At 52.7% G+C, this 21,049-nt stretch overlaps 11 non-coding genes across 11 annotated transcripts; 2 read left to right on the top strand and 9 right to left on the bottom strand.

Annotated features, from left to right (window-relative positions):
* Nucleotides 1–2,602: 2,602 nt before the first annotated feature.
* On the bottom strand, nt 2,603–2,674 carry TRNAT-UGU (transfer RNA threonine (anticodon UGU)). The gene has a single exon. It is a non-coding gene; the product is annotated as a tRNA-Thr (tRNA).
* A 589-nt stretch (nt 2,675–3,263) lies between these two features.
* TRNAS-GCU (transfer RNA serine (anticodon GCU)) lies at nt 3,264–3,345 on the bottom strand. The gene has a single exon. It is a non-coding gene; the product is annotated as a tRNA-Ser (tRNA).
* Nucleotides 3,346–3,637: 292 nt separating this feature from the next.
* Nucleotides 3,638–3,732, top strand: TRNAI-UAU (transfer RNA isoleucine (anticodon UAU)). Its single transcript has 2 exons — nt 3,638–3,675; nt 3,697–3,732. It is a non-coding gene; the product is annotated as a tRNA-Ile (tRNA).
* Nucleotides 3,733–4,876: 1,144 nt separating this feature from the next.
* TRNAT-UGU (transfer RNA threonine (anticodon UGU)) lies at nt 4,877–4,948 on the bottom strand. Its single transcript has one exon. It is a non-coding gene; the product is annotated as a tRNA-Thr (tRNA).
* Nucleotides 4,949–5,537: 589 nt separating this feature from the next.
* On the bottom strand, nt 5,538–5,619 carry TRNAS-GCU (transfer RNA serine (anticodon GCU)). The gene has a single exon. It is a non-coding gene; the product is annotated as a tRNA-Ser (tRNA).
* Nucleotides 5,620–7,174: 1,555 nt separating this feature from the next.
* Nucleotides 7,175–7,246, bottom strand: TRNAT-UGU (transfer RNA threonine (anticodon UGU)). Its single transcript has one exon. It is a non-coding gene; the product is annotated as a tRNA-Thr (tRNA).
* Nucleotides 7,247–7,835: 589 nt separating this feature from the next.
* TRNAS-GCU (transfer RNA serine (anticodon GCU)) lies at nt 7,836–7,917 on the bottom strand. Its single transcript has one exon. It is a non-coding gene; the product is annotated as a tRNA-Ser (tRNA).
* A 1,542-nt stretch (nt 7,918–9,459) lies between these two features.
* Nucleotides 9,460–9,531, bottom strand: TRNAT-UGU (transfer RNA threonine (anticodon UGU)). The gene has a single exon. It is a non-coding gene; the product is annotated as a tRNA-Thr (tRNA).
* Nucleotides 9,532–10,120: 589 nt separating this feature from the next.
* TRNAS-GCU (transfer RNA serine (anticodon GCU)) lies at nt 10,121–10,202 on the bottom strand. Its single transcript has one exon. It is a non-coding gene; the product is annotated as a tRNA-Ser (tRNA).
* Nucleotides 10,203–10,494: 292 nt separating this feature from the next.
* TRNAI-UAU (transfer RNA isoleucine (anticodon UAU)) lies at nt 10,495–10,589 on the top strand. Its single transcript has 2 exons — nt 10,495–10,532; nt 10,554–10,589. It is a non-coding gene; the product is annotated as a tRNA-Ile (tRNA).
* Nucleotides 10,590–11,758: 1,169 nt separating this feature from the next.
* Nucleotides 11,759–11,830, bottom strand: TRNAT-UGU (transfer RNA threonine (anticodon UGU)). The gene has a single exon. It is a non-coding gene; the product is annotated as a tRNA-Thr (tRNA).
* Between the last annotated feature and the right edge of the window lie 9,219 nt (nt 11,831–21,049).

Raw genomic sequence — 21,049 nt, 5'->3', positions numbered from 1 at the left:
TATACCTATCACATTTTTAACACCCCTGACAAAGAGGTGCAGTCCATCGACGCCCAGGCTTTGCGTGCAGTACCAAGAGCTGAACGTGTGATGTTTTGCCCAGACATTCTGGCATAGCTTTCATCCTAATGGCCAGACAAACATGCGCGGCTCATAAGACCTAAGGAGATGAACTCTCACAGAGGCAGCCAGTAAAGCTAGAGTAAAATTACGGTACATTTCGCAAATGCTGGCACACAGGTCTACCCTATGCCCTCTATGTGCAGCATTCGATCACTGTACTTTTTTCAGAGGATGAAGACATGCTACCACGCCTGGTACTGTCAGCAAGTAATTGAATGTAATCCCTTTACTTTAGAAGAATCAGCTAACTCCTTTGCCAGAAACTTTGTTCATAGCACCATCCATTATTTCTTCCACTAAGACACTTTATGTAAAACACCTAAAAACACACATAGATGTTTTCAGTGCTAAAAGTTTGGATATATTGTTCAAGCACCCACTTCTGAATATGTTATCATCCTACGCCCATTAAGATTTTTTTAAACATAAAACAGTTTTGGAAATGCTATGGCTGCTATCAGAGAGGCACACTGTGTGATCTTGAACATGTCGCTGCAGCACCTCGACTTTTTTCCCTGCAGACAGACTATATGAACACTTCCTTTAGATACAGAATCTGCCTCTCCCCTGTTGACCATTGATTAGACCAGTTAGGCAGCGCGCACCAACTAACTAATAGCCTCTCAGAGCTATGTGTAATGTAAGCCTCGCTTGAAGGATGAAAAGCGGAGCCAGCCCTGCAGGGATTCCTGCCTGAGATTTGAAGGATCTCCAGCGACACTTAACCCCCCAGCGCCAATATTTACACTCAAAAGGCCTGCTTTAGAAATCATCCAGGGGGAGCTAGTCCTGACTTTGACAACACTGGCAAGAGATTGTTTGAGACTTAAGTCCTGTGCATGAAAGGGTGTCTGACTACAGCCTTGTGGGCAGACATATAATTTATTGGCTACACAGCGTGTTCGCAGTGACTTGTTTTATTTTATTTACATGAAATCACAGCTGCTGTGCGTCTCTAGCAACTTAATGGATTTTTTAAAGCTGGTATTTACCTCTGTGTTTCTTTATTTTGTATATTGCCATGCAAACTCCTGCACGTATGTAATGTTTCCCAATATTCATTTTCCCATAGTTTATGTTCCCAGGAGACTCACCCTCACACACTCTGCACCCTCACACACTCTGCACCCTCACACACTCTGCACCCTCACACACTCTGCACCCTCACACACTCTGCACCCTCACACACTCTGCACTCTCACACACTCTGCACTCTCACACACTCTGCACCCTCACACACTCTGCACCCTCACACACTCTGCACCCTCACACTCACACACTGCACCCTCACACACACACTGCACCCTCACACACACACACTGCACCCTCACACACACACACTGCACCCTCACACACACACTGCACCCTCACACACACACGCTGCACCCTCACACACACACTGCACCCTCACACACACACTGCACCCTCACACACACACTGCACCCTCACACACACTGCACACACACAGCATCACCTAACGCCACAGCATCACTCAGCGCCAACACAGCATCAATCTGTGCAACCATTCAACTACAACTGGTTCGAATATGTTCTCTCAATGTTTCAAGCTTTATTACAAATGTCACAAAAAGATGTTAATATTTCACTTCTGTTCTTGGAATTTCATCACAATAAAATACAATGAACATAATCTTCACAAAAGTTATTTACAAAAGCTATTGCCATTATAAATTACAATAACTTGTATTTAAGTATTAATTATTAAAAAATGTACAAGCCATTTTTATTTGTAATATCAATACATCTAAGTCACGTAAATACAACACATATTGCATTACAAATGCTATAGGTGTCACATTTGCGAAAGTTAAAACTTTTGGCATTGTAAATGACAAAGCTATTTTCGCTATTTTCAAAACCAACACATAAATAAAAAATGTGTCATTTACAATACCAATAGCTCAAACTTTCCTAATGCGAGACCTATTGCATTGCAAATGCTTGTCTCACATTCTCTCTATGTACAAAATACCTTGTATCATTTGAATGGACAGCAGGAGAGTCGGATATTTATGGTTAGTGGGGGTGGGGTTTTGAAGATTAACCTCATTTGACTAAGAGCCGGGGCATCTGGGAGGAAAAGTATTTTAAGGGGGATGAAGTTCACATCTCCTTGGTGAAATTTCTAGATCCTTATTTCATCCTTTCTGTGGATTCAGACTCAGTCGGAACAGAGGTCATAGTCCTCGCTCTGACTTTCAAAGGAACTTCAAATATGCATGGCTTATTTGGCTTTGCCCGGCAGGGCTTGCCCGGCGGGGTGAGAATGGCGTTTGTCAGGCGTTCGTCAGGCGATCGGAAGGGGTGAGGCGATAGTTTATGGTTCAATGGTTTTCATGAAGTCTTCTTGATACGATGAAAGCAGGAAAGGGAAGCTTGTCAATAAGCAAACTTAAGACAAGGTGTGACTCCTAGAAAGAATGACTTGGAAACAACATACAGAAACTCACATATAAAAAGGCCCTGATGAGGCTTGAACTCATGACCTCTGGTTTACAAGACCAGTGCTCTGCCACTGAGCTACAAGGCCTGCCTGACTGCAGTATGTAAATCGCTTCATGTATTCTTACTGCGGTATGAAGATATCTATGATTTTGATACTCTGTATGGAAATGCAGTTGCATTTGAATGTCTACATGCGTGCACAAATTGAAGAGCATGCTTAAGACACTTTTCTTGGAAGTAGGAAAAACTCCATTTTGATTTGAGAACATAAGAGTTTTCACATTTATGACCATACTGATAGCTCTAGTTAGTATGTCCGCAATCAGTGACAGATAGAGAACTCACTTATTAGAAGTGATCTGTCTCTGTGGGGCAGACATATGTCAACAGTCATACACTTGAGATGGCTGAAACTTTAGGAGTAAGAGCTGCTTTCTTATCAGTCTATTTATCCAAACTGGTTAGAAGGCCAGGAGTGAGGGAAAGGCAATCCTCTGGACACTTCATGAAAGATCTAATTTCAATTAAGCACAAAACACTTCCCTTAATTTGACATAATTGCCAAAATGGAATAGTCAGTTGGGCCCTTCTAGTGGATTATGGCTGTGTCTTGAAAGAGAGTGTAATTGTACTACGAGACATGCCCACCTTCAAAAGAGTGTCTGATGGCTTTCCGACGAAGGTGGGATTCGAACCCACGCGTGCAGAGCACAATGGATTAGCAGTCCATCGCCTTAACCACTCGGCCACCTTGTCTGCCTTAGGTGACTATGTTTCATTTTTTAGGAAATTCTTACTATGTGGTAATTACAAATAATCATAAGTTTCTCCTAGACTGTGTCAGAACTGGCAAATGTATGTGGTGTTCAATAGACAGAGCACATGATATAGCAGAATTATCAAATCTGTTCCATTAGGACTGTAGTTTTTAATAGTCATGATAACATGCTAGCATGTGAGTCGATCTTGCACAGTGAATAAGGGAGCAGTGCCAGTATCTACTTGGTCAGCTCTAGATGGCTCAACTGGGGAGATATGAGAACAGTGAGCTCCAGTGGCGCAATCGGTTAGCGCGCGGTACTTATACAGCAGTACTTGCATTAAGGCATGTCGAGGTTGTGAGTTCGAGCCTCACCTGGAGCAGCTTACTGGTTTTTCATAAACCATTTCACTATAAGTAAAGATTAAACTCAGGGTAAAGACGGCCCTTGCTAGAGAGACTTTACTTCTTTTCAGGATCTGCGTGTCCGACTCTTCCAGGTGCAAATATCACAATCCTATTCGATGCTCCTTATAAACATTCCATGATGTGCCGTCTTGCATAGCATGCAAACACCATATCAGTGCATTTAAAAATACTTTTGTAGAATAATAAATATGATGAAAACATTGTTGTCACGGGATAACCATATACTGAGGAGCTGCAAACAGTGCTGTATCAGCTACTTACAATACAATTTAACTGAAAGACATATCAAAGGAAGAGAGTCATCATATTAATGTTTCTAGTCAACATAAGAGTTGCACCATAGCAGCTTATGGTGCTTTCTGCTCAGATTGTGCCTCCAATCCCACATTGATTTTTTAATTCTTTGCAGTTTAAACAACACAATTCATGCTCAAAGTTAACTTTTTAAAACCATTCAACCTATTACATTTATTTCTCTAACTTGTGAATGTGGTCCATGTTCTCTTTTCCTCATCCCCATCACGATACTTTTTTTCCCGAAATCAGGTTCACTTCTTTATCCAGCCGACCCTTCCAAGGTCACCAAATCTATGAAGCGATTCTGCTTTTTCTCACATTCTCTCTATGTACAAGATACCTTGTATCATTTGAATGGACAGCAGGAGAGTCGGATATTTATGGTTAGTGGGGGTGGGGTTTTGAAGATTAACCTCATTTGACTAAGAGCCGGGGCATCTGGGAGGAAAAGTATTTTAAGGGGGATGAAGTTCACATCTCCTTGGTGAAATTTCTAGATCCTTATTTCATCCTTTCTGTGGATGCAGACTCAGTCGGAACAGAGGTCATAGTCCTCGCTCTGACTTTCAAAGGAACTTCAAATATGCTTGGCTTATTTGGCTTTTCCCGGCGGGGTGAGAATGGCGTTTGTCAGGCGATCGAAAGGGGTGAGGCAATAGTTTGTGGTTCAATGGTTTTCATGAAGTCTTCTTGATACGATGAAAGCAGGAAAGGGAAGCTTGTCAATAAGCAAACTTAAGACAAGGTGTGACTCCTAGAAAGAATGACTTGGAAACAACATACAGAAACTCACATATAAAAAGGCCCTGATGAGGCTTGAACTCATGACCCCTGGTTTACAAGACCAGTGCTCTGCCACTGAGCTACAAGGCCTGCCTGCCTGCAGTATGTAAATCGCTTCATGTATTCTTACTGCGGTATGAAGATATCTATGATTTTGAGACTCTGTATGGAAATGCAGTTGCATTTGAATGTCTACATGTGTGCACAAATTGAAGAGCATGCTTAAGACACTTTTCTTGGAAGTAGGAAAAACTCCATTTTGATTTGAGAACATAAGAGTATTCACATTTATGACCATACTGATAGCTCTAGTTAGTATGTCCGCAATCAGTGACAGATAGAGAACTCACTTATTAGAAGTGATCTGTCTCTGTGGGGCAGACATATGTCAACAGTCATACACTTGAGATGGCTGAAACTTTAGGAGTAAGAGCTGCTTTCTTATCAGTCTATCTATCCAAACTGGTTAGAAGGCCAGGAGTGAGGGAAAGGCAATCCTCTGGACACTTCATGAAAGATCTAACTTCAATTAGGCACAAAACACTTCCCTTAATTTGACATAATAGCCAAAAAGGAATAGTAGGTTGGGCCCTTCTAGTGGATTATGGCTGTGTCTTGAAAGAGAGTGTAATTGTACTACGAGACATGCCCACCTTCAAAAGAGTGTTTGATGGCGTGCCGACGAAGGTGGGATTCGAACCCACGCGTGCAGAGCACAATGGATTAGCAGTCCATCGCCTTAACCACTCGTCCACCTCGTCTGTCTTAGGTGACTATGTTTCATTTTTTAGGAAATTCTTACTATGTGCTAATTACAAATAATCATAAGTTTCTCCTAGACTGTGTCAGAACTGGCAAATGTATGTGGTGTGCAATAGACAGAGCACATGATATAGCAGAATTATCAAATCTGTTCCATTAGGACTGTAGTTTTTAATAGTCATGATAACATGCTAGCATGTGAGTCGATCTTGCACAGTGAATAAGGGAGCAGTGCCAGTATCTACTTGGTCAGCTCTAGATGGCTCAACTGGGGAGATATGAGAACAGTGAGCTCCAGTGGCGCAATCGGTTAGTGGCGATATTTATACAGCAGTACTTGCATTGTGGCATGCTGAGGTTGTGAGCTCGAGCCTCACCTGGAGCAGCTTACTGGTTTTTCATAAACCATTTCACTAAAAGTAAAGATTAAACTCAGGGTAAAGACGGCCCTTGCTAGAGAGTCTTTACTTCTTTTCAGGATCTGCGTGTCCGACTCTTCCAGGTGCAAATATCACAATCCTATTCGATGCTCCTTATAAACATTCCATGATGTGCCGTCTTGCATAGCATGCAAACACCACATCAGTGCATTTAAAAATACTTTTGTAGAATAATAAATATGATGAAAACATTGTTGTCACGGGATAACCATATACTGAGGAGCTGCAAACAGTGCTGTATCAGCTACTTACAATACAATTTAACTGAAAGACATATCAAAGGAAGAGCGTCATCATATTAATGTTTCTAGTCAACATAAGAGTTGCACCATAGCAGCTTATGGTGCTTTCTGCTCAGATTGTGCCTCCAATCCCACATTGATTTTTTAATTCTTTGCAGTTTAAAAAACACAATTCATGCTCAAAGTTAACTTTTTAAAACCATTCAACCTATTACATTTATTTCTCTAACTTGTGAATGTGGTCCATGTTCTCTTTTCCTCATCCCCATCACGATACTCCTTTTCCCGAAATCAGGTTCACTTCTTTATCCAGCCCACCCTTCCAAGGTCACCAAATCTATGAAGCGATTCTGCTTTTTCTCACATTCTCTCTATGTACAAGATACCTTGTATCATTTGAATGGACAGCAGGAGAGTCGGATATTTATGGTTAGTGGGGGTGGGGTTTTGAAGATTAACCTCATTTGACTAAGAGCCGGGGCATCTGGGAGGAAAAGTATTTTAAGGGGGATGAAGTTCACATCTCCTTGGTGAAATTTCTAGATCCTTATTTCATCCTTTCTGTGGATGCAGACTCAGTCGGAACAGAGGTCATGGTCCTCGCTCTGACTTTCAAAGGAACTTCAAATATGCTTGGCTTATTTGGCTTTGCCTGGCAGGGCTTGCCCGGCGGGGTGAGAATGGCGTTTGTCAGGCGTTCGTCAGGCGATCGAAAGGGGTGAGGCAATAGTTTATGGCTCAATGGTTTTCATGAAGTCTTCTTGATACGATGAAAGCAGGAAAGGGAAGCTTGTCAATAAGCAAACTTAAGACAATGTGTGACTCCTAGAAAGAATGACTTGGAAACAACATACAGAAACTCACATATAAAAAGGCCCTGATGAGGCTTGAACTCATGATCCCTGGTTTACAAGACCAGTGCTCTGTCACTGAGCTACAAAGCCAGCCTGCCTGCAGTATGTAAATCGCTTCATGTATTCTTACTGCGGTATGAAGATATCTATGATTTTGAGACTCTGTATGGAAATGCAGTTGCATTTGAATGTCTACATGCGTGCACAAATTGAAGAGCATGCTTAAGACACTTTTCTTGGAAGTAGGAAAAACTCCATTTTGATTTGAGAACATAAGAGTATTCACATTTATGACCATACTGATAGCTCTAGTTAGTATGTCCGCAATCAGTGACAGATAGAGAACTCACTTATTAGAAGTGATCTGTCTCTGTGGGGCAGACATATGTCAACAGTCATACACTTGAGATGGCTGAAACTTTAGGAGTAAGAGCTGCTTTCTTATCAGTCTATCTATCCAAACTGGTTAGAAGGCCAGGAGTGAGGGAAAGGCAATCCTCTGGACACTTCATGAAAGATCTAATTTCAATTAAGCACAAAACACTTCCCTTAATTTGACATAATTGCCAAAATGGAATAGTCAGTTGGGCCCTTCTAGTGGATTATGGCTGTGTCTTGAAAGAGAGTGTAATTCTACTTCGAGACATGCCCACCTTCAAAAGAGTGTCTGATGGCATTTCAACGAAGGTGGGATTCGTACCCACGCGTGCAGAGCACAATTGATTAGCAGTCCATCACCTTAACCACTCGGCCACCTCGTCTGCCTTAGGTGACTATGTTTCATTTTTTAGGAAATTCTTACTATGTGCTAATTACAAATAATCATAAGTTTCTCCTAGACTGTGTCAGAACTGGCAAATGTATGTGGTGTTCAATAGACAGAGCACATGATATAGCAGAATTATCAAATCTGTTCCATTAGGACTGTAGTTTTTATTAGTCATGATAACATGCTAGCATGTGAGTCGATCTTGCACAGTGAATAAGGGAGCAGTGCCAGTATCTACTTGGTCAGCTCTAGATGGCTCAACTGGGGAGATATGAGAACAGTGAGCTCCAGTGGCGCAATCTGTTAGCGCGCGGTACTTATACAGCAGTACTTGCATTGAGGCATGCTGAGGTTGTGAGTGCGAGCCTCACCTGGAGCAGCTTACTGGTTTTTCATAAACCATTTCACTAAAAGTAAAGATTAAACTCAGGGTAAAGACGGCCCTTGCTAGAGAGTCTTTACTTCTTTTCAGGATCTGCGTGTCCGACTCTTTCAGGTGCAAATATCACAATCCTATTCGATGCTCCTTATAAACATTCCATGATGTGCCGTCTTGCATAGCATGCAAACACCACATCAGTGCATTTAAAAATACATTTGTAGAATAATAAATATGATGAAAACATTGTTGTCACGGGATAACCATATACTGAGGAGCTGCAAACAGTGCTGTATCAGCTACTTACAATACAATTTAACTGAAAGATATATCAAAAGAAGAGCGTCATCATATTAATGTTTCTAGTCAACATAAGAGTTGCACCATAGCAGCTTATGGTGCTTTCTGCTCAGATTGTGCCTCCAATCCCACATTGATTTTTTAATTCTTTGCAGTTTAAAAAACACAATTCGTGCTCAAAGTTAACTTTTTAAAACCATTCAACCTATTACATTTATTTCTCTAACTTGTGAATGTGGTCCATGTTCTCTTTTCCTCATCCCCATCACGATACTCCTTTTCCCGAAATCAGGTTCACTTCTTTATCCAGCCAACCCTTCCAAGGTCACCAAATCTATGAAGCGATTCTGCTTTTTCTCACATTCTCTCTATGTACAAGATACCTTGTATCATTTGAATGGACAGCAGGAGAGTCGGATATTTATGGTTAGTGGGGGTGAGGTTTTGAAGATTAACCTCATTTGACTAAGAGCCGGGGCATCTGGGAGGAAAAGTATTTTAAGGGGGATGAAGTTCACATCTCCTTGGTGAAATTTCTAGATCCTTATTTCATCCTTTCTGTGGATGCAGACTCAGTCGGAACAGAGGTCATAGTCCTCGCTCTGACTTTCAAAGGAACTTCAAATATGCATGGCTTATTTGGCTTTGCCCGGCGGGGTGACAATGGCGTTTGTCAGGCGTTCGTCAGGCGATCGAAAGGGGTGAGGCAATAGTTTATGGTTCAATGGCTTTCATGAAGTCTTCTTGATATGATGAATGCAGAAAAGGGAAGCTTGTCAATAAGCAAACTTAAGACAATGTGCGACTCCTAGAAAGAATGACTTGGAAACAACATACAGAAACTCACATATAAAAAGGCCCTGATGAGGCTTGAACTCATGACCGCTGGTTTACAAGACCAGTGCTCTGCCACTGAGCTACAAGGACAGCCTGCCCGCAGTATGTAAATTGCTTCATGTATTCTTACTGCGGTATGAAGATATCTATGATTTTGAGACTCTGTATGGAAATGCAGTTGCATTTGAATGTCTACATGCGTGCACAAATTGAAGAGCATGCTTAAGACACTTTTCTTGGAAGTAGGAAAAACTCCATTTTTATTTGAGAACATAAGAGTATTCACATTTATGACCATACTGATAGCTCTAGTTAGTATGTCCGCAATCAGTGACAGATAGAGAACTCACTTATTAGAAGTGATCTGTCTCTGTGGGGCAGACATATGTCAACAGTCATACACTTGAGATGGCTGAAACTTTAGGAGTAAGAGCTGCTTTCTTATCAGTCTATCTATCCAAACTGGTTAGAAGGCCAGGAGTGAGGAAAAGGCAATCCTCTGGACACTTCATGAAAGATCTAATTTCAATTAAGCACAAAACACTTCCCTTAATTTGACATAATTGCCAAAATGGAATAGTCAGTTGGGCCCTTCTAGTGGATTATGGCTGTGTCTTGAAAGAGAGTGTAATTGTACTACGACACATGCCCACCTTCAAAAGAGTGTCTGATGGCGTCCCGACGAAGGTGGGATTCGAACCCACGCGTGCAGAGCACAATGGATTAGCAGTCCATCGCCTTAACCGCTCAGCCACCTTGTCTGCCTTAGGTGCCTATGTTTCATTTTTTAGGAAATTCTTACTATGTGCTAATTACAAATAATCATAAGTTTCTCCTAGACTGTGTCAGAACTGGCAAATGTATGTGGTGTTCAATAGACAGAGCACATGATATAGCAGAATTATCAAATCTGTTCCATTAGGACTGTAGTTTTTAATAGTCATGATAACATGCTAGCATGTGAGTCGATCTTGCACAGTGAATAAGGTAGCAGTGCCAGTATCTACTTGGTCAGCTCTAGATGGCTCAACTGGGGAGATATGAGAACAGTGAGCTCCAGTGGCGCAAACGGTTAGCGCGAGGTACTTATACAGCAGTACTTGCATAGAGGCATGCCGAGGTTGTGAGTTCGAGCCTCACCTGGAGCAGCTTACTGGTTTTTCATAAACTATTTCACTAAAAGTAAAGATTACACTCAGGTTAAAGGCGGCCCTTGCTAGAGAGTCTTTACTTCTTTTCAGGATCTGCGTGTCCGACTCTTCCAGGTGCAAATATCACAATCCTATTCGATGCTCCTTATAAACATTCCATGATGTGCCGTCTTGCATAGCATGCAAACACCACATCAGTGCATATAAAAATACTTTTGTAGAATAATAAATATGATGAAAACATTGTTGTCACGGGATAACCATATACTGAGGAGCTGCAAACAGTGCTGTATCAGCTACTTACAATACAATTTAACTGAAAGACATATCAAAGGAAGAGCGTCATCATATTAATGTTTCTAGTCAACATAAGAGTTGCACCATAGCAGCTTATGGTGCTTTCTGCTCAGATTGTGCCTCCAATCCCACATTGATTTTTTAATTCTTTGCAGTTTAAAAAACACAATTCATGCTCAAAGTTAACTTTTTAAAACCATTCAACCTATTACATTTATTTCTCTAACTTGTGAATGTGGTCCATGTTCTCTTTTCCTCATCCCCATCACGATACTCCTTTTCCCGAAATCAGGTTCACTTCTTTATCCAGCCGACCCTTCCAAGGTCACCAAATCTATGAAGAGATTCTGCTTTTTCTCACATTCTCTCTATGTACAAGATACGTGGTATCATTTGAATGGACAGCAGGAGAGTCGGATATTTATGGTTAGTGGGGGTGGGGTTTTGAAGATTAACCTCATTTGACTAAGAGCCGGGGCATCTGGGAGGAAAAGTATTTTAAGGGGGATGAAGTTCACATCTCCTTGGTGAAATTTCTAGATCCTTATTTCATCCTTTCTGTGGATGCAGACTCAGTCGGAACAGAGGTCATAGTCCTCGCTCTGACTTTCAAAGGAACTTCAAATATGCTTGGCTTATTTGGCTTTGCCCGGCAGGGCTTGCCCGGCGGGGTGAGAATGGCGTTTGTCAGGCGTTCGTCAGGTGATCGAAAGGGGTGAGGCAATAGTTTATGGTTCAATGGTTTTCATGAAGTCTTCTTGATACGATGAAAGCAGGAAAGGGAAGCTTGTCAATAAGCAAACTTAAGACAAGGTGTGACTCCTAGAAAGAATGACTTGGAAACAACATACAGAAACTCACATATAAAAAGGCCCTGATGAGGCTTGAACTCATGACCCCTGGTTTACAAGACCAGTGCTCTGCCACTGAGTTACAAGGCCTGCCTGCCCGCAGTATGTAAATCGCTTCATGTATTCTTACTGCGGTATGAAGATATCTATGATTTTGAGACTCTGTATGGAAATGCAGTTGCATTTGAATGTCTACATGCGTGCACAAATTGAAGAGCATGCTTAAGACACTTTTCTTGGAAGTAGGAAAAACTCCATTTTGATTTGAGAACATAAGAGTATTCACATTTATGACCATACTGATAGCTCTAGTTAGTATGTCCGCAATCAGTGACAGATAGAGAACTCACTTATTAGAAGTGATCTGTCTCTGTGGGGCAGACATATGTCAACAGTCATACACTTGAGATGGCTGAAACTTTAGGAGTAAGATCTGCTTTCTTATCAGTCTATCTATCCAAACTGGTTAGAAGGCAGGAGTGAGGGAAAGGCAATCCTCTGGACACTTCATGAAAGATCTAATTTCAATTAAGCACAAAACACTTCCCTTAATTTGACATAATTGCCAAAATGGAATAGTCAGTTGGGCCCTTCTAGTGGATTATGGCTGTGTCTTTAAAGAGAGTGTAATTCAGGGGTGCCCAAACCTGTCCTGGCGGGCCGTATCCATGCCAGATTTTTGGGATATCCCCATCTGGTGATCACGGTTCGATCCCCTGCGCCGGCGGCAGATCAGAGTGCCCAGGACGGGGTCCATGTGACCCGGGCAGTCCTATCCCCTGGGTGTACGTGGTTGTCCGACATGTCGGTCGGATGTGCTTTTACGTACCGGATCGGAATCGGCCCCCATAAAATCGTACGTAAAGTATATAGCAAGTCAACCTGAAATCTGCTGGGTCAGAAAGGGCTCGATTCCGATCCGTGTCGGAAGGTTAGGAGTCCGTACGAATTTGTCGGGACGGCATGGCAGAGTGCCCGGGATGGGCTCCATGGCTCTTGGGCAGTCGTCCCCCGGGCGTCCGGGGCTCCATCCAGGCCGACGGCATGGCAGAGTGCCCGGGACGGGCTCCATGCGTCCCGGGCATTCGTCCCCCGGGCGTCCAGGGCTCCATCCAGGCCGGCGGCATGGCAGAGTGCCCGGGCGGGCTCCATGCGTCCCGGGCATTCGTCCCCCGGGCGCCTGAAACTGCTGGGTCAGAAAGGGCTCGATTCCGATCCGTGTCGGAAGGTTAGGAGTCCGGACGAATTTGTCGGGACGGCATGGCAGAGTGCCCGGGATGGGCTCCATGGCTCTTGGGCAGTCCCGGCTGACGGCATGGAAACGTGCCCAGGACGGGCTCCATGCGTCCCGGGCCTCCGTCCCCCGGGCGCCCGGGGCTCTATCCAGGCTGACGGCATGGCAGAGTGCCCGGGTCGGGCTCCATGGCTCTTGGGCATTCGTCCCCCGGGCGTCCGGGGCTCCATCCAGGCTGACGGCATGGCAGAGTGCCCGGGACGGGCTCCATGCGTCCCGGGCATTCGTCCCCTGGGCGCCCGGGGCTACATCCAGGCTGACGGTATGGCAGAGTGCCCGGGTCGGGCTCCATGGTTTTCACGGTGGTCCTCCCCTGGGTGTCAGGGGGCTCCTGGCCGACGGCATGGAAAAGTGCCCAGGACGGGCTCCATGCGTCCCGGGCATTCGTCCCCCGGGCGTCCGGGGCTCCATCCAGGCCGACGGCATGGCAGAGTGCCCGGGTCGGGCTCCATGGTTTCCAGGGTGGTCCTCCCCAGGGTGTCGGGGCGCTCCAGGCCGACGGCATGGAAAAGTGCCCAGGACGGGCTCCATGCGTCCTGGGCATTCGTCCCGGGACGGGGACGGGGACGGGGTGGGGAAGAGTCCAGGCGGCTTCACCTCCATGCCCGGCCATCTGATCGCCCAGATTTCCTCGGCCATCTGGTCGCCCGCAACGCTTTCCTATGGGGGGGGGGGACCAGATGGCCGAACTTCCCTGGAAGTCCCGATGAGGTGCCATTCGCCTCCCGGATCCCAGCGAGGGCTCCATGAGGTCGGGTTCTTTCACGCCTTGGGTCCCCTCTGTCACCTCGCGTGCACAGATTGCAAGAAAGGGGGGTAATTTCCCTCCGGATTACTAGGGGCAGGGTTCGCCCGGACACCCCTCCAGGGCTGGTGGTTCTCTGCCATGGGGACCAGATAGGCTATGCCTGGGCAACACCTCCCTAGGCCACCCGGGGCTTCCTTCCTCCAGGCCAACTGCATGTCAAATTGCCCAGGACGGGCTCCATGGCTCTTGGGCAGTCGTCCCCCGGGCGTCCGGGGCTCCATCCAGGCCGACGGCATGGCAGAGTGCCCGGGACGGGCTCCATGCGTCCCGGGCCTTCGTCCCCCGGGCGTCCGGGGCTCCATCCAGGCTGACAGCATGGCAGAGTGCCCGGGTCGGGCTCCATGGTTTTCAGGGTGGTCCTCCCCTGGGTGTCGGGGCGCTCCAGGCCAATGGCATGGAAAAGTGCCCAGGACGGCCTCCATGCGTCCCGGGCATTCGTCCCCCGGGCGTCCGGGGCTCCATCCAGGCTGACGGCATGGGAGAGTGCCCGGGACGGGGACGGGGACAGGGTCGGGAGAGTCCAGGCGGCTTCACTTCCGTGTCCAGCCATCTGATCGCCCAGATTCCCTCGGCCATCTGGTCGCCCGGATCCCCTCGGGCATCTGGTCGCCCGCAACGCTTTCCTATGGGGCGACCAGATGGCCGAACTTCCCTGGAAGTCCCGATGAGGTGCCATTCGCCGCCCGGATCCCAGCGAGGGCTCCAGGAGGTCGGGTACATTCGCGCCTTGGGTCCCCTCTGTCACCTCGCGTGCACAGATTACAAGAAAAGGGGGTAATTTTCCTCCGGATTACTATGGAGAAGGGTACGCCCGGACACCCCTCCGAGGCTGGTGGTTCTCTGCCATGGGGACCAGATGGGCTATGCCTGGGCAACACCTCCCTAGGCCACCCGGGGCTTCCTTCCTCCAGGCCAACTGCATGTCAAATTGCCCAGGACGGGCTCCATGGCTCCTGGGCAGTCGTCCCCCGGGCGTCCGGGGCTCCATCCAGGCTGATGGCATGGAAAAGTGCCCAGGACAGGCTCCATGCGTCCCGGGCATTCATCCCCCGGGCGTCCGGGGCTCCATCTAGGCTGACGGTATGGAAGAGTGCCCAGGTCGGGCTCCATGGTTTTCACGGTGGTCCTCCCCTGGGTGTCTGGGGGCTCCAGGCCAAATGCATGGAAAAGTGCCCAGGACGGGCTCCATGCGTCCAGGGCATTCGTCCCCTGGGCGTCCGGGGCTCCATCCAGGCTGACGGCATGGGAGAGTGCCCGGGTCGGGCTCCATGGTTTTCAGGGTGGTCCTCCCCTGGGTGTCGGGGCGCTCCAGGCCAATGGCATGGAAAAGTGCCCAGGACGGGCTCCATGCGTCCCGGGCATTCGTCCCGGGACGGGGACGGGGACAGGGTCGGGAGAGTCCAGGCGCCTTCACTTCCGTGTCCAGCCATCTGATCGCCCAGATTCCCTCAGCCATCTGGTCGCCCGGATCCCCTCGGGCATCTGGTCGCCCGCAACGCTTTCCTATGGGGCGACCAGATGGCCGAACTTCCCTGGAAGTCCCGATGAGGTGCCATTTGCTGCCCGGATCCCAGCGAGGGCTCCAGGAGGTCGGGTACATTCGCGCCTTGGGTCCCCTCTGTCACCTCGCGTGCACAGATTACAAGAAAAGGGGGTAATTTTCCTCCGGATTACTAGGGAGAAGGGTACGCCCGGACACCCCTCCGAGGCTGGTGGTTCTCTGCCATGGGGACCAGATGGGCTATGCCTGGGCAACACCTCCCTAGGCCACCCGGGGCTTCCTTCCTCCAGGCCAACTGCATGTCAAATTGCCCAGGACGGGCTCTATGGCTCCTGGGCAGTCGTCCCCCGGGCGTCCGGGGCTCCATCCAGGCTGACGGCATGACAGAGTGCCTGGGTCGGGCTCCATGGGTCCCGGGCAGCCCTCCCCCGGGCGTCCGGGGCTCCCACCGCCAGGCCGACGGCATGTCAAAGTGCCCAGGACGGGCTCCATGAGTCCGGGACAGTCCTCCCCCGGGCGTCTGGGACACCCATCTCCAGGAGGCCAACGGCATTGGCAAAGTACCCAGGACGGGCTCCATGTTTCCCGGGCAGACCTCCCTCGGGCGTCCGGGGCACACATCTCCATGAGGCCAACGGCATTGGCAAAGTACCCAGGACGGGGTCCATGGGTCCCGGGCAGACCTCCCCCGGGCGTCCGGGGCACCCATTTCCACGAGGCCAACGGCATTGGCAAAGTACCCGGGAAGGGCTCCATGGGTCCCGGGTAGACCTCCCCCGGGCGTCCGGGGCACCCATCTCCACGAGGCCAACGGCATTGGCAAAGTACCCGGGAAGGGCTCCATGGGTCCCGGGTACACCTCCCCCGGGCGTCCGGGGCACCCATCTCCATGAGGCCAACGGCATTGGCAAAGTACCCAGGACGGGCTCCATGGGTCCCGGGCAGACCTCCCCCCGGGCGTCCGGGGCACCCACCTCCAGGCCGACGGCATGTCAAAGTACCCAGGACGGGCTCCACGGGTCCCGGGCATTCCTCACCCAGGTCGTCCGGGCCCTAGAGCTCCGGTGGTCCAACCTGCGCCTGAGGCCCAGCCGGGGTCCAAGAGCCCTGCCTTGCGTGGGCAGGCAGTCAGGAACCCTACCGCGAAGGCTTGGGATGGATGGGGAGCTGGGAGTCCTTTCGATCCCGGCCCTCTGGTCGCCCGTGATGCTTTCCAATGGGGCGACCAGATGGCCGGGCTTCCCTGGAAGTCCCGATGAGGTGCCATTCGGCTCCCGGATCCCAGCTAGGGCTCCATGAGGTCGGGTTCTTTTACGCCTTGGGTCCCCTCTGTCACCTCGCGTGCATGGATTGCAAGAAAGGGGGGTAATTTCCCTCCGGATTACTAGGGGCAGGGTACGCCCGGACACCTCTCCAGGGCTGGTGGTTCCCTGCCCGGGGGACCAGATGAGATATGCCTGGGCAACACCTCCCCCGGGCGTCTGGGGGCTCCATTCTCCGGGCCAACGGCATGGCTCAATGCCCAGGACGGGCTCCACGTGTCCCGGACAGACCTCCCCTGGGCGTCCGGGGCACCCATCTCCAGGAGGCCAACGGGATGGCAAAGTACCCGGGAAGGGCTCCACGGGTCCCGGGCAGCCTTCCCCCGGGCGTCCGGGGCTCCCACCTCCAGGCCGACGGCATGTCACACTGCCCAGGACGGGCTCCATGGGCCCCGGACAGACCTCCCCCGGGCGTCCGGGGCACCCATCTCCAGGAGGCCAACGGGATGGCAAAGTACCCGGGAAGGGCTCCACGAGTCCCGGGCAGCCTTCCCCCGGGCATCCGGGGCTCCCACCTCCAGGCTGACGGCATGTCACACTGCCCAGGACGGGCTCCATGGGCCCCGGACAGACCTCCCCCTGGCGTCCGGGGCACCCATCTCCAGGAGGCCAACGGGATGGCAGAGTAACCGGGAAGGGCTCCATGGGTCCCGGGCAGCCCTCCCCCGGGCGTCCGGGGCTCCCACCTCCAGGACGACGGCATGTCAAAGTGCCCAGGGCGGGCTCCACGGGCTCCGGGCAGCCCTCCCCCCGGGCGTTCGGGGCACACATCTCCAGGAGGCCAACGGCATTGCAAAGTACCCGGAAAGGGCTCCAGGGGTACCGGGCAGTCCTCCCCCGGGCGTCCGGGGCACCCATCTCCATGAGGCCAACGGCATTGGCAAAGTACCCGGGAAGGGCTCCACGGGTCCCGACTAGGCTTCCCACGGGCGTCCTGGGCACCCTCCTCCAGGCCGACGGCATGTCAAAGTGTCCAGGACGGGCTCCATGGGTCCCGGACAGACCTCCCCCGGGCGTCCGGGGCACCCATCTCCAGGAGGCCAACGGGATGGCAAAGTACCCGGGAAGGGCTCCATGGGTCCCGGGCAGCCCTCCCCCGGGCGTCCGGGGCTACCACCTCCAGGACGACGGCATGTCAAAGTGCCCAGGGCGGGCTCCACGGGCCCCGGGCAGCCCTCCCCCCGGGCGTTCGGGGCACACATCTCCAGGAGGCCAACGGCGTTGCAAAGTACCCGGAAAGGGCTCCACGGGTACCGGGCAGTCCTCCCCCGGGCGTCCAGGTCACCCATCTCCATGAGGCCAACGGCATTGGCAAAGTACCCGGGAAGGGCTCCACGGGTCCCGACCAGGCTTCCCACGGGCGTACCGGGCACCCTCCTCCAGGCCGACGGCATGTCAAAGTGTCCAGGACGGGCTCCATGGGTCCCGGGCAGCCCGCTCCCGGGCGTCCGGGGCTCCCACCTCCAGGCCGACGGCATGTCAAAAAGCCCAGGACGGGATCCACGGGTTTCGGGCAGGCCTCCCCCGGGCGTCCGGGGCAACCATCTCCATGAGGCCAACGGCATTGGCAAAGTACCCGGGAAGGGCTCCACGGGTCCTGGGCAGGCCTCCCCCGGGCGTCCAGGGCACCCACCTCCAGGCCGACGGCATGTAAAAGTGCCCAGGACGGGCTCCATGGGTCCCGGGCAGCCCGCCCCCGGGCATCTGGGGCACCCATCTCCAGGAGGCCAACGGCGTTGCAAAGTACCCGAGAAGGGCTCCACGGGTACCGGGCAGTCCTCCCCCGGGCGTCCGGGGGCTCCCTTCTCCAGGCCAACGGCATGGTTCAATGCCCAGGACGGGACGTCAAGTGGCCAGGACGGGCTCCATGCGTCCCGGGCATTCGTCCCGGGACGGGGACGGGGTGGGGAAGAGTCCAGGCGGCTTCACCTCCATGCCCGGCCATCTGATCGCCCAGATTCCCTCAGCCATCTGGTCGCCCGGATCCCCTCGGGCATCTGGTCGCCCGTAACGCTTTCCTATGGGGGGGACCAGATGGCCGAACTTCCCTGGAAGTCTTAATGAGGTGCCATTCGCCTCCCGGATCCCAGCGAGGGCTCCATGAGGTCGGGTTCTTTCACGCCTTGGGTCCCCTCTGTCACCTCGCGTGCACAGATTGCAAGAAAGGGGGGTAATTTGCCTCCGGATTACTATGGCGCAGGGTATGCCCGGACACCCCTCCAGGGTTGGTGGTTCTCTGCCATGGGGACCAGATGGGATATGCCTGGGCAACACCTCCCTAGGCCACCCGGTGCTTCCTTCCTCCAGGCCAACTGCATGTCAAATTGCCCAGGACGGGCTCCAGGCTCTTGGGCAGTTGTCCCCCGGGCGTCCGGTGCTCCATCGAGGCCGACGGCATGGCAGAGTGCCCGGGACAGGCTCCAAGCATCCCGGGCCTTCGTCCCCCCGGGCGTCCGGGGCTCCATCCGGGCTGACGGCATGGCAGAGTGCCCGGGTCGGGCTCCATGGTTTCCACGGTGGTCCTCCCCTGGGTGTCGGGGCGCTCCAGGCCGACGGCATGGCAGAGTGCCCGGGACGGGCTCCATGCATCCCGGGCCTTCGTCCCCCGGGCGCCCGGGGCTCCATCCGGGCTGAAGGCATGGCAGAGTGCCCGGGACGGGCTCCATGCGTCCCGGGCATTCGTCCCCCGGGCGTCCGGGGCTCCATCCGGGCTGACGGCATGTCAGAGTGCCCAGGACGGGCTCCACGGGTCCCGGGCATCCGGGGCTCCCTTTCCCCGGGCCAACGGCTTGTCAGAGTGCCCAGGACGGGCTCCACGGGCCCCCGGCATCCGGGGCTCCCTTCCCCGGGCCAGCGGCATGTCAGAGTGCCCAGGACCAGTTCCACGGGTCCCGGGCAGTCCTCCCCCGGGCGTCCGGGGCTCCCTTCCACGGGCCAAAGAATTTCAGAGTGCCCAGGACGGGCTCCACGGGTCCCGGGCGTCCAAGGCACCCTTCCCCGGGCCAACGGCTTGTCAGAGTGCCCAGGACGGGCTCCACGGGCCTCGGGCGTCCGGGGCTCCCTTCCCCGGGCCAGCGGCATGTCAGAGTGCCCAGGACGGGCTCCACAGGCCCCGGTCATCCGGGGCACCCTTCCCCGGGCCAGCGGCATGTCAGAGTGCCCAGGACCAGTTCCACGGGTCCCGGGCAATCCTCCCCCGGGTGTCCGGGGCTCCCTTCCCCGGGCCAAAGCATTTCAGAGTGCCCAGGACGGACTCCACGGGTCCCGGGCGTCCAGGGCTCCCTTCCCCGGGCCAACGGCTTGTCAGAGTGCCCAGGACGGGCTCCACGGGCCCCGGGCGTCCGGGGCACCCTTCCCCAGGCCAGCGGCATGTCAGAGTGCCCAGGACGAGTTCCACGGGTCCCGGGCAGTCCTCCCCCGGGTGTCCGGGGCTCCCTTCCCCGGGCCAAAGCATTTCAGAGTGCCCAGGACGGGCTCCACGGGTCCCGGACGTCCGGGCCTCCCTTCCCCGGGCCAACGGCATACAGGAGTGCCCAGGACGGGCTCCACAGGTCCCGGTCGTCTGGGGCTCCCTTCCCCGGGCCAACGGCTTGTCAGAGTGCCAAGGACGGGCTCCTTGGGTCCCGGTCGTCTGGGGCTCCCTTCCCCGGGCCAACAGCTTGTCAGAGTGCCCAGGACGGGCTCCACGGGTCCCGGGCAGTCCTCCCCCGGGCCAACAGCAGGTCAGAGTGCCCAGGACGGGCTCCACGGATCCCGGGCAACCCGCCCCCCGGGCGTTCGGGGCACCCATCTCCAGAAGGCGAACGGCGTTGCAAAGTACCCGGGAAGGGCTCCACGGGTACCGGGCAGTCCTCCCCCGGGCGTCCGGGGGCTCCATTCTCCAGGCCAACGGCATGGTTCAATGCCCAGGACGGGCTCCATGTGTCCCGGACAGACCTCCCCCGGGCGTCCGGGGCACCCATCTCCAGGCCAACGGCATGGCTCAATGCCCAGGACGGGCTCCATGGGTCCGGGGAGGCGTCCCATGCGCCTCCGGGCTTGGGAGCCCCGGCTGGGTCCAGGGGCCCGGCCGGGCCCCGGGTCGGGTGCTCCGGCCCTGGTCCCTGTCTCCCAGCCTACCGCACTGCCAAGGGCCTAGGAAGGGGTTCCGTTGTGCCCGGGGAGCCTCCCCTTGCTTGTCTGGGTTCAGGAGCTCCGTCCGGGGCCCCTAGGGGCCCGGGGAGGGCGGCCTCCCCACCCCGGGCTCTGTCCTTGGTCCTGCTGCGTGGCAGGGTGCCCGGGACGGGGTCCGGAGGGACCGGGGAGGCGTCCCATGCACCTCCGGGCTTGGGAGCCCCGGCTGCATCCAGGGGCCCGGCCGGGCCCCGGGTCGGGTGCTCCGGCC

This window comes from Lissotriton helveticus, chromosome 5_1 (assembly GCF_964261635.1).
Source record: "Lissotriton helveticus chromosome 5_1, aLisHel1.1, whole genome shotgun sequence".
Classification (NCBI taxonomy): domain Eukaryota; kingdom Metazoa; phylum Chordata; class Amphibia; order Caudata; family Salamandridae; genus Lissotriton; species Lissotriton helveticus.
The sequence above is the reverse complement of the archived record's forward strand: the minus strand, read 5'-3'. Positions and strand labels throughout refer to the sequence as shown.